This window comes from Bufo gargarizans, chromosome 3 (assembly GCF_014858855.1).
Source record: "Bufo gargarizans isolate SCDJY-AF-19 chromosome 3, ASM1485885v1, whole genome shotgun sequence".
NCBI lineage: Eukaryota > Metazoa > Chordata > Amphibia > Anura > Bufonidae > Bufo > Bufo gargarizans.
The window spans coordinates 26,142,749-26,159,109 of NC_058082.1; positions in this window are offsets into that span (position 1 = coordinate 26,142,749).

Consider the following 16,361-nt stretch of genomic DNA (forward strand, 5'->3'; position numbering starts at 1 on the left):
CATGCGGACATACGGAAACAAAATGCACATGGAGTAACTTCCTTTTTTTTGCAGACCCATTGAAATAAAATTCACACAAAAAAAAAATGGAATGGACACGGAAAGATAATACATTTGTGTGCATGAGCCCTTAGACTGCTCAGGACAGTGATTGGCTGCAGCTGCCATGTGCCGTATACTGGTAGCCACTTTGCATTGTCCCACTGCTATGCTTTTCCTTCATTTAGGATAAAAAAGAGAAAAAATGCATTTTCTGTGTAAAACGTAGATAACAGTCAAGAGGCGTTAGCAACCAACCACTAAATGGGGCCGTAGACCTCTCCCCACAGGGAGGAGTGTAGACACGAGTCAGCGTAGAGTCAGTGGATGGCTAGACATTGATGAGTGCAGATGCAGCTAAACACAGCTCCACAAGACACATCAGCTGAAGAAGAGAAGCAGAACTTTATATACTTCAAAGTCATTTCAGTGTAGAAAGGAGGTGCGAGTAGAAGCCCTGTGGAAATAAACTGCTTAACCAGAAGCTTTTACAGCAAACGTTATCCAGCAAGAGATTGGCTTCTGGTCCTGGACAAGCTTAAAAAAGTCAGAATCTGGATATACCCACCTGCTACATCCCACAGTAGAAACCTGTAGTACCACCATTAACTGTGAGCATTAGGGATGAGTGAATCCACTTCGGATGAAACATCCAAAGACGATTTGCATAAAACTTTGTTTTAATACTGTACAGAGCGAGCGCTCCGTACAGTATTAGAATGAATTGGTATAGATGAGCCGAAGTTATTACTTCGCAAAGTCTCGCGAGACTTCGGGTGATAACTTCAAAAATGTATTTCTACTGTTAAAAACCTTTGCCCAAACTCGGGTTAAGTTCCAAGTGGTACCGGATGAAACATCCGAAGTTGATTCGCTCATCCCTAGGGAGCATGGCAACCTGTACAAAAGATGCAGAGCATAGTCTGATGTTGGGGTCCGTCCTGTGGTTGCATTGTACAAGAGAAAGTATTGCACCCCTATTCCGGTAGCTAGAGACAGCTAGACAAGTGCACTGTTAGGAGAATTACTTTAAGAAGACATCTTGGCCTATTTACTATTACTACAGCCAAGAACTGCCAGTCCATGCATGCTGAGAACTGTACCTGATGCCCTTGAACTTGAATCTTCAGTAAAGAGTTCTGCTGCAAAACTGTCTCATCATTGTCTCCATCGCTGCAGCGGACCTGGCTTTGCACCTCACAATTTATCACCATCAAGGGCCCTGAACCATCGGGAGAACCCCAAGACCAGGGTATGGCCGAAGGGATGAAAAGGTGCACCCATCCAATCACTGCACAACCAAGGACAGCATCACAGTGAGTACTAACTACAGTCACCATGTCACGGTCCCTCCCGTGACAGAGGTGAGCAGATCGGATAGACTTACTGCACTTGAGGCTATCTGACAGGTCTCTCTGTTTTCCTCTTTGTATGTTGTTGTTTGGCAGGATCTCACCTCTCCTCAGGTTCTGCTTGTTATCAGTGATGAGGCTCTATTTAGATCCCCCTCACACTGCTGACCATGCAGTTGATATTTCCTCTTGGAGTTGCTAGAGCTTGTTTGTCTTGGTTCTCCTACTTCTCCATACATCTCGCAGCTAAGTACTAGTTGCCTTTTCTGTTTGTTGTTCTCTGGTGTGTTTTGGTTCTAGGCCTCAGGGAGATGTGGGTTTCTTCATCTGGGAAGGAACCAGATGTCACGTCTTCTGCTACCTATCCTAGGGCTCGTCAGTTGTAGCAGGGCATAGGTATAAGGTGTATGAGCATTTCAACCATCAGGATCTGCTCATACTGGCAGGAGTTAGGGAAAGGCCTAGGGATTACTAGGTCACCATCCCTCTTTCTTAGCTTTTAAAGCCTAGATTGTTGTCTATTTTCTTTGTGTGTATCTGGTGTTGTCACCTTCTCTATTACGTGTGACACACCATTTTTGCTACTATGACTCTTATCCTCTCCTCTGCTCTCCTCTCCTGTGCTCACTGCAACCTCTGTCGTTTGCTAACAAGCAGCAGCAGAATGAGCGGGCCAGCACCACAGAGAGCACCGCTGGTGAAAGGGGTGAGTATAACATGATAATTTTAGGCCAGGGATGTCCAACCTGTAGCCCTCCAGCTGTTGCAAAACTACAACTCCCAGCATGCCTGGCCAGCCTGTTGGTATAGAGTTATACAAATGCATCTCATTTATCATCCAGCCTGAGTCCCTGTGATAAATCTGGTGCAGGTCTAAACTTACATTATCTATAGGATTAGTAAATCTGGGCCATTTGATTGAATCTTTCTCGATGACCTCTCTAAATTTTCAAAGTGTTGCCCACCAATATTAATCAGTAGCTGCTAAAAAAAGGCACTGCTGTTACTCCTGGAGAAGCCGAGGGAAAGATATTGCTGTGACTACTGGGGAAATGAGGGAGCCACTGTTTTAACTGCTTAGGAAAGCCACTGCTGGGAAGAGGTACTGCTTTATATACTGGGGGGGCACAGAATGAATTACTGGGGGGATGCACGTCTGTAACTACTGGGGGAGACAATGATATAAATACTGGGGGGATGCACGTCTGTAACTACTGGGGGAGACAATGATGTAAATACTGGGGGATGCACGTCTGTAACTACTGGGGGAGACAATGATATAAATACTGGGGGGATGCACGTCTGTAACTACTGGGGGAGACAATGATATAAATACTGGGGGATGCACGTCTGTAACTACTGGGGGAGACAATGATATAAATACTGGGGGATGCATGTCTGTAACTACTGGGGGAGACAATGATGTAAATACTGGGGGATGCACGTCTAACTACTGGGGGAGACAATGATATAAATACTGGGGGATGCACGTCTGTAACTACTGGGGGAGACAATGATGTAAATACTGGAGGGATGCACATCTGTAACTACTGGGGGAGACAATGATGTAAATACTGGAGGGATGCACATCTGTAACTACTGGGGTAGACAATGATGTAAATACTGGGGGGATGCATGTCTGTAACTACTGGGGGAGACAATGATATAAATACTGGGGGATGCACGTCTGTAACTACTGGGGGAGACAATGATGTAAATACTGGAGGGATGCACATCTGTAACTACTGGGGTAGACAATGATGTAAATACTGGGGGGATGCACGTCTGTAACTACTGGGGGAGACAATTATGTAAATACTGGGGGATGCACGTCTGTAACTACTGGGGGAGACAATGATATAAATACTGGGGGGATGCACGTCTGTAACCAGGGGCGTAGCTAAAGGCTCATGGGCCCTGGTGCAAGAGTTCAGCTTGGGCCCCCTACTTTGTGGCAAGGGACAAGGAAACACATAGCCTTCGTGCCACCTAAGGCAAAAATTGAAACAGCACCCCCCTTATCCAAATTCTTGACCTAACTCATTCCCTTCAGCCAGAGGTGTAACTTGACCAGCATGTACTTTCTATAATACCAGTGTCCTCTTATATGGCACAAGGGTCTTTGGGCCCCCTCAGGCTCCTGGGCCCGGTAGCGACTGCTACCTCTGCACCCCCTATAGCTTGTAACTACTGGGGGGAGGCACTTCTGTAACTACTGGGGGAGACAATGATATAAATACTGGGGGATGCACGTCTGTAACTACTGGGGGAGACAATTATGTAACTACTGGGGGGAGGCACTTCTGTAACTACTGGGGCGAGGCACTGCTGTTTCTCTTGGAGAAGCTAAGGGGAATGGATTGCTGTGACTACTGGGGAAACAGAGGGAGCTACTTTTGTAACTGCTTAGCAAAGCCACTACTGGGAAGAGGCACTGCTGTATCTACTGGGGGGAGACAATGTTGTACCTACTGGTGGAGACACTGATGTAAGTAATGGGGGAGGCACTGCTGTAACTACCAGGGGAAGACACTGCTGTTACTCTTAAAACCTGCTAAGGGGAAGGTAATGCTATGACTACTAGGGGAAAGATGGAGCCACTGTTGTAACTGCCAAGGAAAGCCACTGCTGGGAAGAGGCACTGTTGTTTACTGGGGGTCACAGTATGAACTACTGGGGTATGCACTGCTGTATCTACTGGGGGCAGACACTGCTGTAACTTCTAGGGTAAGGCACTGCTATTACTACCAGAGGTGAGGGGGACATATTCTATGATTACTGGGGAAAGGCACTGTTTTAACTACTGGTACAGTCACTGATGCAACTGTTAGGAGAAGTAAGAAGAATGGAGCCTGGTGGGGAAGGGGATGACTTTGTTGTTGCTACTGAGGTTGGGCAAATGCACTGCTGTGAGCCTGGCACTACTGGGGAGGGGGTATACCATGCTGTACATAATGCATGGTGGAGACAGGATGGACACTGCTGTAATGGGGACATGGGGGGACAGAGCTGTAGTTACTGGGGCATCTGACCACTTTTTAGGGGCTCTGCTGTTGTTCTTGCCATTGCCTAGCAGTCTGTGCCTATGGGTTCCTGACGTGTAAACCTGGAAGTATATGCAATGCTGATACACCAGACTGCAATTACTTACCGCACAGATCACACTCATACATGGACTTGGTCCATCTGACTGGAGGTAGGCTACATGCAGTATTATATTCTCTGGCTAGCCTCTTGACACTGGAGCTTCCACTGTGTACTAAGAGGATCATTTTGACCAAATGTTATTCACCTTTGGCTGCTTCAAGCACTAAACCTATTTGTCTTGATTTTTTCTCCTGCTGCTTAAGTAGTCTTATCCCAAGGCAAGGAAATCAGGCTTATTACAGGATTAGAGTCAGGGCTGCAACCTCTGAAATATGATTTGGTTTATTGCATAAATTATCTAATTTTAGAGCCAGACAGTTAATCCCACTGTAGTTACTTCGAGCCTGGATTGACCCTTAAGCCTCCAGCTATATTCTAATATGCCTTTTAATGAATAGATGCAAGTAGGGGGTGCAATACTGGTAGTGACCACCAGGAGTCAGTAGGCAGCGCTCACAGTGTTATGTAATAATTTGTAGTATTCGCTGGTCAGAAATCACATATACCATACAATTTGGAGCTGTTATCTAATAGCCCCTAAACATTGTGGTTTATTTTAGACTTCAGGACCGATTAGGCCAGAAATGGTCTGAATACTACAATTAGGAGCTTGAAACTATTCAGGTTTTCACTTTATGTTTCTGTCTGACACCTTGTTTTTTTAGAACTAGTTGTATCTGTATATTGCGAGTCAAAAAAGTCCCCATCCTGAAAATTAAAAGAGATTTTTCAAAGTTTTGATAGCGATGGTCTGTCCTCCATCAGTCTTTACCGGACACAGTGCCGTATAGTTTGTAGTGGCTGTGTCTGGTATAGCAGCTCAGTGCCTTTACTTAAAGAGGACCTTTCACCAGAATAAAACTTCTAAAGTAACTATACAGGCATGTAGAGCGGCGCCCAGGGACCCCCCTGCACTTACTGTTATACCTGGGCGCCGCTCCGTTCTCCCGGTCTAGCCTCCGGTATCTTCATAGTTAGGGTCCACCCAGGGGAACCTGCCGGCGCCTCCTTCTCCCATGCTGTAGCGCTGACCAATCACAGCGCTCAGCTCATAGCCTGAGAGAGAAAAAAGCCTCTCAGGCTATGAGCTGAGCGCTGTGATTGGCCAGCGCTACAGCATGGGAGAATGAGCCGACGGCAGGTTCCCCTGGGTGGACCCTAACTGTGAAGATACCGGAGGCTATACCGGGCGAACGGAGCGGCGCCCAGGTATAACCGTAAGTGCAGGGGGGTCCCTGGGCGCCGCTCTACATGTCTGTATAGTTAGTTTAGAAGTTTTATTCTGGTGAAAGGTCCTCTTTAAAGTGGTTGTCCATAGAAAAGTATCACTATGCAATAAAAAGAGCATCACAAATAAGGTATTATAATATATATATACTCACCTAAAGAATTATTAGGAACACCATACTAATACGGTGTTGGACCCCCTTGTGCCTTCAGAACTGCCTTAATTCTACGTGGCATTGATTCCACAAGGTGCTGATAGCATTCTTTAGAAATGTTGGCCCATATTGATAGGATAGCATCTTGCAGTTGATGGAGATTTGAGGAATGCACATCCAGGGCACGAAGCTCCCGTTCCACCACATCCCAAAGATGCTCTATTGGGTTGAGATCTGGTGACTGTGGGGGCCATTTTAGTGCAGTGAACTCATTGTCATGTTCAAGAAACCAATTTGAAATGATTCGAGCTTTGTGACATGGTGCATTATCCTGCTGGAAGTAGCCATCAGAGGATGGGTACATGGTGGTCATGAAGGGATGGACATGGTCAGAAACAATGCTCAGGTAGCCCGTGGCATTTAAATGATGGCCAATTGGCACTAAGGGGCCTAAAGTGTGCCCAGAAAACATCCCCCACACCATTACACCACCACCACCAGCCTGCACAGTGGTAACAAGGCATGATGGATACATGTTCTCATTCTGTTTGCGCCAAATTCGGACTCTACCATTTGATTGTCTCAACAGAAATCGAGACTCATCAGACCAGGCAACATTTTTCCAGTCTTCAACAGTCCAATGTTGGTGAGCTCGTGCAAATTGTAGCCTCTTTTTCCTATTTGTAGTGGAGATGAGTGGTACCCGGTGGGGTCTTCTGCTGTTGTAGCCCATCCGCCTCAAGGTTGTGCGTGTTGTGGCTTCACAAATGCTTTGCTGCATACCTCAGTTGTAACGAGTGGTTATTTCAGACAACGTTCCTCTTCTATCAGCTTGAATCAGTCGGCCCATTCTCCTCTGACCTCTAGCATCAACAAGGCATTTTCGCCCACAGGACTGCCGCATACTGGATGTTTTTCCCTTTTCACACCATTCTTTGTAAACCCTAGAAATGGTTGTGCGTGAAAATCCCAGTAACTGAGCAGATTGGGAAATACTCAGACCGGCCCGTCTGGCACCAACAACCATGCCACGCTCAAAATTGCTTAAATCACCTTTCTTTCCCATTCTGACATTCAGTTTGGAGTTCAGGAGATTGTCTTGACCAGGACCACAACCCTACATGCATTGAAGCAACTGCCATGTGATTGGTTGACTAGATAATCGCATTAGGTGTTCCTAATAATTCCTAGGGATGGGTGTATATGCAATAAAAATATTGCTAGTTGTTTTAATGTACATTACATTTACCTCTCTGGTAGCGCCCCCTTCTGTTTATCCTTCTGGTCCATCTTCGCCTGCATTTACAGGTGGACGGGCATGCTCAGTAGCTTCCCTGCTCCTTTCCTTCTCTCCAGAGCAGTGATCTCACAGTAAAATGGTCCAGACTCCTATCATTCATTCCTAATTCTAAATTTGTAGAAATATATTGCTATATCTCTCTCTAGACAGCGGAGAAGGAAATGAGGGCACTACATGGCATATGTATTTATGGGGGCTATATGTTAAGGACTATTCTCTATGCAGGAAAGGAAGGGGTTAACTGGAGCTGTTTGTAGAGCATCCTGGGAGATGCAGGTACTTGATGATCTGGTGTGATGAGCTGCTGCCCACGCACAGAAATGGAAGAGATTCCTTTAGATCAGGCATGCTCAACCTGCGGCCCTCCGGCTGTTGTAAAACTACAACTCCCACACTGCCCTGCTGTAGGCTGATCGGGCATGCTGGGAGTTGTAGAGGGCCGCAGGTTGAGCATATGCTGCTCTAGATAAGCAAGAATTTTTAAATAGTGGGATAACCCCTGGAGAAGTGATTGTGACTAATGTGCGCATTGAATATTCCTAACTGCAGCTGCTCCTCCTTGCTGCCAGGATCCATTAATGTACAGCAAAATTCCTTTGATCTGGGATAATTCCGAAAGTTTGGTAATCTAGTACTTGAGCAATATACGGTATTTGCAAGACTAGTAGACAGAACAGAAATCAAATTGGAAAATTCCGTTGATTAAAAACCACAGCTATGGTCCTCCGCCCTTGTTAGTGTGTTTCGTTTCATTTATGCCCATCCCAGTAATCTGGAATATTCGATCAGGTCCTATCAGTTCCCATTGATTAAATTAATTTCACAGTCTATCGTAGTGAGTGAAGAACCAGATGAGTTGGAGGGCGGTGATGGAGGAAAGTCCCTGGCTCGGCTGCCTGTTGTTACTAACTATTAGGGCTCATGAACACGAACGCTTTTTGGTTCGGCATCCTAGCGGCATTTTTTGCGGCTCGGATGCAGACCCATTCACTTCAATGGGGCTACAAAAGATGTGGCCAGTACACCATTCGCTGTCCGCATCCGTTGCTCCATTCCTTGGCCCCGCAAAAAAAATAAATAGAACATGTCCTATTCTTATGGTATGCGGACAATAATAGGCATTTCTATTATGGGAGGCTCGTTATGCAAATTGCAGACAGCAAAAAACACAGCGTGGTCCTGTGCATGAGCCCGTAGGCTCACGGACATCTGGAAAAATTAAAATGGGGAATGCTTTATTATAATTCAAGGGATTTTTAGGGATATAAGCAAAAGTAAGCCCCCTATAACCTAATAAAACCAGCTGCACCATTAGAAGCAATGATTATTTAATCAGGGGTCTACAAATTTAAATAGAAGCAAAACAACTTAAAAAATATCTTAGTAACGTGGCTCTGTGGCAGATGGGAGCTGTTCTAGATGTATGCAGCATATTAGTAAGTGGTGCCGCCTGTAAGGCCTTATGGGCCTCACCTGCCTGCGTGTTGCGATGAGCTCAGTCTGCCATGGCTCTTTAGTACCACCTAGTGGCAGCAGACGGAACTGTTCTTCAACAGTGAAAGCACAGCCCTAGACAAAGAGAACTTGCAAGGAAACTGAATTACAAATCAAAGGACTATATTTATTAGTAACATTGCAACATAATGCCTATAGGGGGCGTATTTCTGGTGCAGATTGAGGCTAAAAAGGTCATCCTGCAAGTTGATTCAGGGGAAGGCAAAAAAAAAAACAACCCTGTGAGGTAGAAGCCAATTGTCCCTCATTTTAGGGGAAAAATTCCTTCCTGGCTCCAATCAGGCATCAGAATAAGGGCTCGTTCACACGTCCCGTATTTGCTAATCCGCAATAAACGGGCACCGTTCCGTTGTCATTCCGCATCATGGATGCAGACCCATTCATTTCAATGGGTCCGCAAATCCGGAGATGCGGAACGGAAGCACGGAACGGAACAATACGGAAGCACTTCTGGGGTTCCGTGCCTCCGCACCGCAAAAAAATTAGAACCTGCTCTATCTTTTTGCGGAACGGAGAGATCGCGGACCCATTCAAGTGAATGGTTCTGTGATTCCCATGCGCCTGACCCACGGAAGGTGCGCGTGCATTGCGGACTGCAATTTTCAGTTCACAGCACGGGCACGGGACACCAACGGTCGTGGATCAACGACCCTTCTCCAGAAATACATTAAAATGTTTAGCCAACACTGCACATACCATTCCCACTACCATATACCAAGAAGTTTCACCAGTGATCTAGTGGCAGTGCCTATGCCAGGTCCATGCTGACCCACTGGTATACACCTGTATCCCAGCCTCTGCACAAGTAGCAGGGACCACGCAGCTACACAGAAGTACCAAAGAGTACCTTAAGATGTAATAGACGAGAAGCAGTCTGCAGTGCCCCTAGAGTAGTGCCAGCCATGTAGCAGTACCCATGTTGTCCTAGTTTATAGGTTCATATTTAGCTGTCATTGGCTCCAGGAAGATGGGTGTTGATGGGACACCACTGCATAGTGCAGCTGACAGGTTTTCCTTAAAGGGGTAATCCAACCCCTATAAAGCCCCCTCTAATGCCCGGGCAACTCATACAGATTGTACTTACCCTACTCCTTGCGTCACTCCTGATGCCTGCCACTACTTCTCCCTACATCTGGCCACGGGGGCTGGGGATGTGGCGGAGCCAATTGTAGAGCCCGCCTAGCATCGCGGGTGACACTAGGAAGGGCTCATCCCCGTCGTGGTCTACTATTGGCTGCCCCCCATCACACGGCCTTGCAGGCATCAGGAGCGACGCAGGTGCCGGAGAGTGAGGTAAGTATAACCTGTATGAGGGGCCGGGCATTTTAGGGGTTGGATAACTGTAGGCAAGCTGCAGAATCCCTATGGACTGCAAAAGTCAAACCACCCTCCTTTCCCAATTTTACAAATAAAATTAAACAATAATAATTGTAATATTTCAATTTTTCAATACAAGATATGGTAAATTAAATGTTCCATTCAAATAACAATTTGTCCCACAAAAACGAGGTTCATGCAGCCTATGTGAAAGTAAAAAAGCTATGGCTCTTGGAAGATGGGAAAGAAAATATGAAAATCAAACATTGTTCTTGTCCTGAAGGGGCTAAGAATGGTGACTTTCACAGAATCATGTTCGTTTTTGTCCGGGAAACATGCTCCGTGTGATGGCTGCATTTCCCTGAGCCAAGGAACATCATCATGACTTATGATGCTGTGAGCTCCTGCCCAACCATAGGTCTACTGGACTGGACTGGACGCATTATGTGACAGCAGACCCCCTCAGGCAAGCTTGTGTGAAACTGGCCTAAACAGAGATTTTAAAGAGACTGTTGAGTTTAGAAAACCCATTTTCGTACAAACCTTTTCGAGAGCGAAGAGAGGATAGTCCTGTGTTTAGGATCCTCATGTTTTGCAGAGCAGTTGCAAAGAGCGTCTCTTGCTCTGTAGGAGCTGTCCCGTCCTGTATTACACAGACAGTTTATTGACATGAATGGTCACTGTGTAATGCTTAATTTCCCCTGAGGTGGCGCTACAGGGAAATTGAACATTTACTTCCATCATTCTCTACAGATTACAGCTGATCATTGGGGATCCCAGCAGGTTGACACCTTGTGATCATCTTATTGTCAAGGGTTCCTTCTAAGTGAAGCGCTCCTTTCGATGGATGTGACCGAACCATATGGTTTATCAACACTGGAGGATAGAACCAATTATCATGAATAAATGTTTGTATGAATGCTGCTCCTGATTGCAGGTCGATGTAAAAGTGCCAAAACGATCGCCGGGTCGGGTGATCGCTTCTTTCAGGTGGCACCTAAAATCATAGCTTGTCAGCAGCACACCGCCCTGTGTAAAAAATAAATAGGACGTGCTGCCGACAATATGCAAAGTCAATCGGGGGTGAATATTTGTAATTGTTCCCATTCACCGTGCATCAGGCGTTGAGTGACTTGCATATCATCAATTGCTGCTCATTGTTGGCCCCATCAGCCAGTGTTAGAGGACTCTTACTGATTAGTAGGGGTCCATCTGCCCTCACAATTCTTAGAATCGTAACCAGTTCTAAGGCTCCTTTAGTGATTGTCACTACACATGGAGGCAAATGACCCATTTCTGACTTAACTTAACCAAAATAAATACTAAAAATAACGACATGACACTTTGTGTTGGAATAAAAATGGCCGCAATGCTTTATTAAGAGTTAATAAATTAATAAATAATTAAAACTTCAAATTCATAAATAAATAACCATCAAAAATTACAATAATTACCGAAATTCACTCAGCAATAGAGTGATACAGCCCCTCTAATAAAGCAAAGCGACATAAGCAAAAGAATAGGGAGGGCGGGGCGACGATCCGGTCTTGATAAAACTGGCCCAGAAGCGCCGCCGAAACCCTCTTTTTAAAGGGTTTCTACCACCAGAAATACTGTTATGTAGCTGACTGACATTAGCGATGCGCCCATGTCAGCACTACATAACAGTATGTTTCTAATGTTATTCCCTGCAGCCGTTTTTGTTAAAAATGCACTTTTATTATATGCTACTGAGCCTCTGGTGCTATATGGGTGTAAAATCAGCACCTAGAGGCTCCGTCCACTCACCCTGTATTCCGCCCAGGTCCAGTGTTGTGCCCACCCAGCTCCTCTTGATTGATGCCACTGTTCCCTGCATCGTTGGCGAAATCCCGCGCCTGCGCCGTTCACTTCGGTCTTCGACGCAGGCGCAGTGAGTGAAGGGCGCTCTCCTGATGCCGGCTTCCTCACTGTGACGTAGTCGGCGCAGGCGCAGTGAGGAAGCCGGCACCAGGATCGCATCATTCACTCACTGCGCCTGCGCCGAAGACAGAAGTGAACGGCGCAGGCGCGGGATTTCGCCAACGATGCAGGGAACAGTGGCATCAATCAAGAGGAGCTGGGCGGGCACAACACTGGACCTGGGCGGAATACAGGGTGAGTGGACGGAGCCTCTAGGTGCTGATTTTACGCCCATATAGCACCTAGAGGCTCATTAGCATATAATAAAAGTGCATTTTTAACAAAAACGGCTGCAGGGAATAACATTAGAAACATACTGTTATGTAGTGCTGACATGGGCCCATCGCTAATGTCAGTCAGCTACATAACAGTATTTCTGGTGGTAGAAACCCTTTAAGGACTAAACTTTCCCGCCGCTGGTATCCACACCAATCAGCTGTCCAGAAATCTCCCCCAGCAACCAGCTGCACCAATCAGAGAGGATCCCTGCTTGACATCCAAGGTTCAAGTGAGACCGGATAAAACCAGCTGATTCTGACAGGAATTAACCCTTTAATAAAACCTGAAATAAAAGAGCGGGAAAGCAAGAAAAAGGAGGGGGGAGGAGAGAAAAAACGAGCAGACCATACAAAACACATATTATTGCCCCCATGTGTCCCCCAAGCTAAACGCTCTGGGGGGCCTGAACAACACTTCAGGCCACCCACAAAACAGCAACACCGCCCTATCTGCTTTAATAAATTTTTCTGAACAGTAGGTGGCCATCAGCAGCGCTGTGCAGAAGAAATGTTGAAGGGACCGCCATCCCTTCTTGTTTGTGACTTTTGGGCATCCGGGAAGTCGGACTTTCATTATAAGAAGGTTAAGAATAGTGTTGAGCGAACTTCTGTTTTATGTTCGGCGTCTAAAGTTCGGCTTCCGGTTAGCGGAGAATCCCGATATGGATTCCGAATTCCGTTGTGGTCCGTGGTAGCGGAATCAATAATCGTCCATTATTGATTCCGCTACCACGGACCACAACGGTATTCGGAATCCATATCGGGATTCTCCGCTAACCGGAAGCCGAACTTTAGACGCCGAACTTAAAACAGAAGTTCGCTCAACACTAGTTAAGAAATGTCCTAGTGATATGCTATACCATTTAATGATGGGAAAACCTCTTTCAGAGGCGGACTGGGAACTTAAAGGGCTTCTGTCACCCCACTAAAACGTTTTTTTTTTGCTTACTTATAATCCCTACACTGCGATTTATGCCTACATAATCTAATTAATCATTTTAGTCCTGTAGATTTTGTTATAACATGCTTTTAAAATATGCAAATTACCTTGCTACCAGCAAGTAGGGCGGCTACTTGCTGGTAGCAGCCGCATCCTCCGATCCTAAAGACGCCCCCACCACATTGTGATTGACAGGGCCAGGGAACGGGATCGTTCTCTGCTGGCCCTTCCTGTTTGCATTCAAAATCTGGCGCCTGCGCCGCGGCCGTACCTGTCTTCAATCGGCGCAGGCGCACTCAGAGGCGGCCGCTCGCTCGGCCGCTCCATCTTCAATGCGCCTGTGCCGGGTGTAGATGTGACGTCATCGGCGCATTGAGGATGGAGCGGCCGCCTCTCAGTGCACCTGCGCCGATTGAAGACAGGTACGGCCGCGGCGCAGGCGCCAGATTTTGAATGCAAACAGGCAGGGCCAGCAGAGAACGATTCCGTTCCCTGGCCCTGTCAATCACAATGCGGAGGGGGCGTCTTTAGGATCGGAGGATGCGGCTGCTACCTGTTTTGTAGTCAGGTCCAAATTTATGGAAGGCAGGGCCAGTAATACCATATTGCTGCACAATATACCACCTCAACAGAGCCAAATACCACAGTCCATCACAAAATACTGCCGCCAGCAGCAAAAATTCGTCCCCAAAAACTTCCACTGGCCGGCTGTGAGGAGGGGCCAGACGGCCCACTGGGAAATATCCCTGTAAGGTCTATAGCCAATCCACTCCTGACCCCTTTATGGGTTCATAGGAATAGACTACTATGGTCTTATACTGTACCTTCAGTTTTATATATACAATGTGACATGTTTCATTGCATGCTGTATTATGGAGGATAATGCAGTACTTCCCATTAGGGAAGTATTGTCCCCTAGAATCACTAGCACCATAAGACGGCACAGGAAAGGTACTATGGGCATGGATGGAGTTTGCATAAAAAGGTGCTTAAAGGCGTTTTCCCATCATATACAATGGAGGCATATCGCTAGGATATGCCCCCATTATCATACAACCAGAATGGAGCGGGGAAATGAATGGCTGACTGCTGGCTCATCTATTTCCATCTGCCCCATAGAAATAAATGGGAGCAGGGGCCGCGCGTGTGCTTCCATTCACTTGTAGAGGAGCAGCGCTTGGTGGTGGACGGACCCCGGGGTCTTCCAGCCACAGCTCTCCCCGCTCCGTTCTCCTTGTAGGTGCGGTCCCAGAGGTGGGACCTGCACCTATAAGACAATGGGGGCATATACTAGCGATATGCCCCCATTGTATGTGATGGGAATACCCCTTTAAGATTTTACTACAGGACAGTATGCTGTATGCTCTTACCCCCTTATAAGAGGTCCTCAGCTCCCCCTAGTGGTGACTGCAAGCAGCCAGAATGTTATCTATTAACTCTATTGAGGAAAGTTATCAAGTGCAGGACTTCAGAATTCAGTACTCAGAGAGTGCTTAAAGGGCATCTGTCAGCAGATTTGTACCTATGAAAGTTGCTGACCTGTTCCATGTGCAATTGGCAGCTGAAGACATGGTCCCATGTTCATATGTGCCCACATTGCTGAGAAAAATGATATTTTAATATATGCAAATGAGCCTCTAGGATTAACGGGGGAGTTTTTTTTTTTTTTTTTTATAAACTGTTTTATTTCATTTTCAACATACAAAAAAATTCCATATAACTCAAAGGGAAGAACAGATAACGTACATATTGACCGAGTCAAGAAAGTTCACAGGCATTTAATGTCTATTTCTCCATTACTCCTATCGAGAATCTATCCCTATCTTTATTCTGTTTCTTTCCCCATATCAACAGTATATATCAGAAAAATGTATAGTCCCCTCCCTCTCCCTCCCCTCCCTCTCCCACCCCTCCCCTCCCTTGGTTGTCCTGTGGGTTTCAATCTAGAACAGTCCTCTGTTTTATACATCCTACTCAACATCCACGGGGTGATATAAATTCGGTGAAGAATAGAGAACTGTATCAGCCGGAAATTATTCGATAATGTGCTTCCTTTTATACTTTTGTAAATATATCTCCAATCTAAAGTGTTAGAATCCACCTCCAGTGCCCATTTATTTTCACAATTAAATTTAATCACCCCCCCTAATCCCCTTTTAATTTTTTTGTATATCTGTGAGATTGATATTTTCCTACCGATACTGTAATTACAGAATTCGGCAAATTCTGAGTGTTCAGTAACTAAATACTCTTTATTCTTAGTTGACTCAAATGCATGTTTTAATCGAAGATATCTAAACCGTGTGAGGGTATCTAATTCTATACTAAGCCCCATTTCCTCTAGTGTCCTGATCTTTCCTTCCACCACAATCTGTGAAATGTACTTAATACCATTTTTTTTCCAAAATATATAATCATCTAACCTCTGAAACTCACTTAAATTTAAATTCCCCCATATGGGGGTAATCTTTAGTGAAAAATTTATACCCAATAACTTTTTAACTTTAACCCATACCAAGTGCATCATATTGCTGATTGGACATTTCCTACCCTTCATTTTTATAATCCCAGTCTCCAGAAGACTAATCATGTTATATTGGAACCCTTCAAACTCGCCCATCAGAAAGTGACGTATCCTGTCATCCTCTGTCATTAACCATTGAAGCTGGGATGCATAATAATAACCTCTAAAACAGGGAACTGACAGACCCCCATCTTCTTCATCTAACCATAAATATTTTTGTTTCAGCCTTACCCTTTTTATTCCCCATATAAGGTCATTTATCATTCCTTCCAATGCATTAAAGCAACGATCCCCTATCCACACAGGACATGCTGATATAACATAAAGAATCTGTGGTAACAGGACCATCTTAATAATGGCAATTCGGTCCACCTGCCGAATCAATAGTTTTTGCCAAATGCTTATTTTATTTTTTACCCTTTTAATCATGGGGGAAATATTAAGTTCTACATACTCCTGGACCCTTGAACTGATTTTTATTCCAAAGTTTTCAAATGCTTCTGTGGATTTTAATATCTTCACATTTATATCCGTTCGCTTAATTTCATAACCGACTGGGAGCAGCACCGACTTCATCCAGTTCACCCTGAAACCAGAGATTTGTCCAAACTGGTTCACTATCCCCA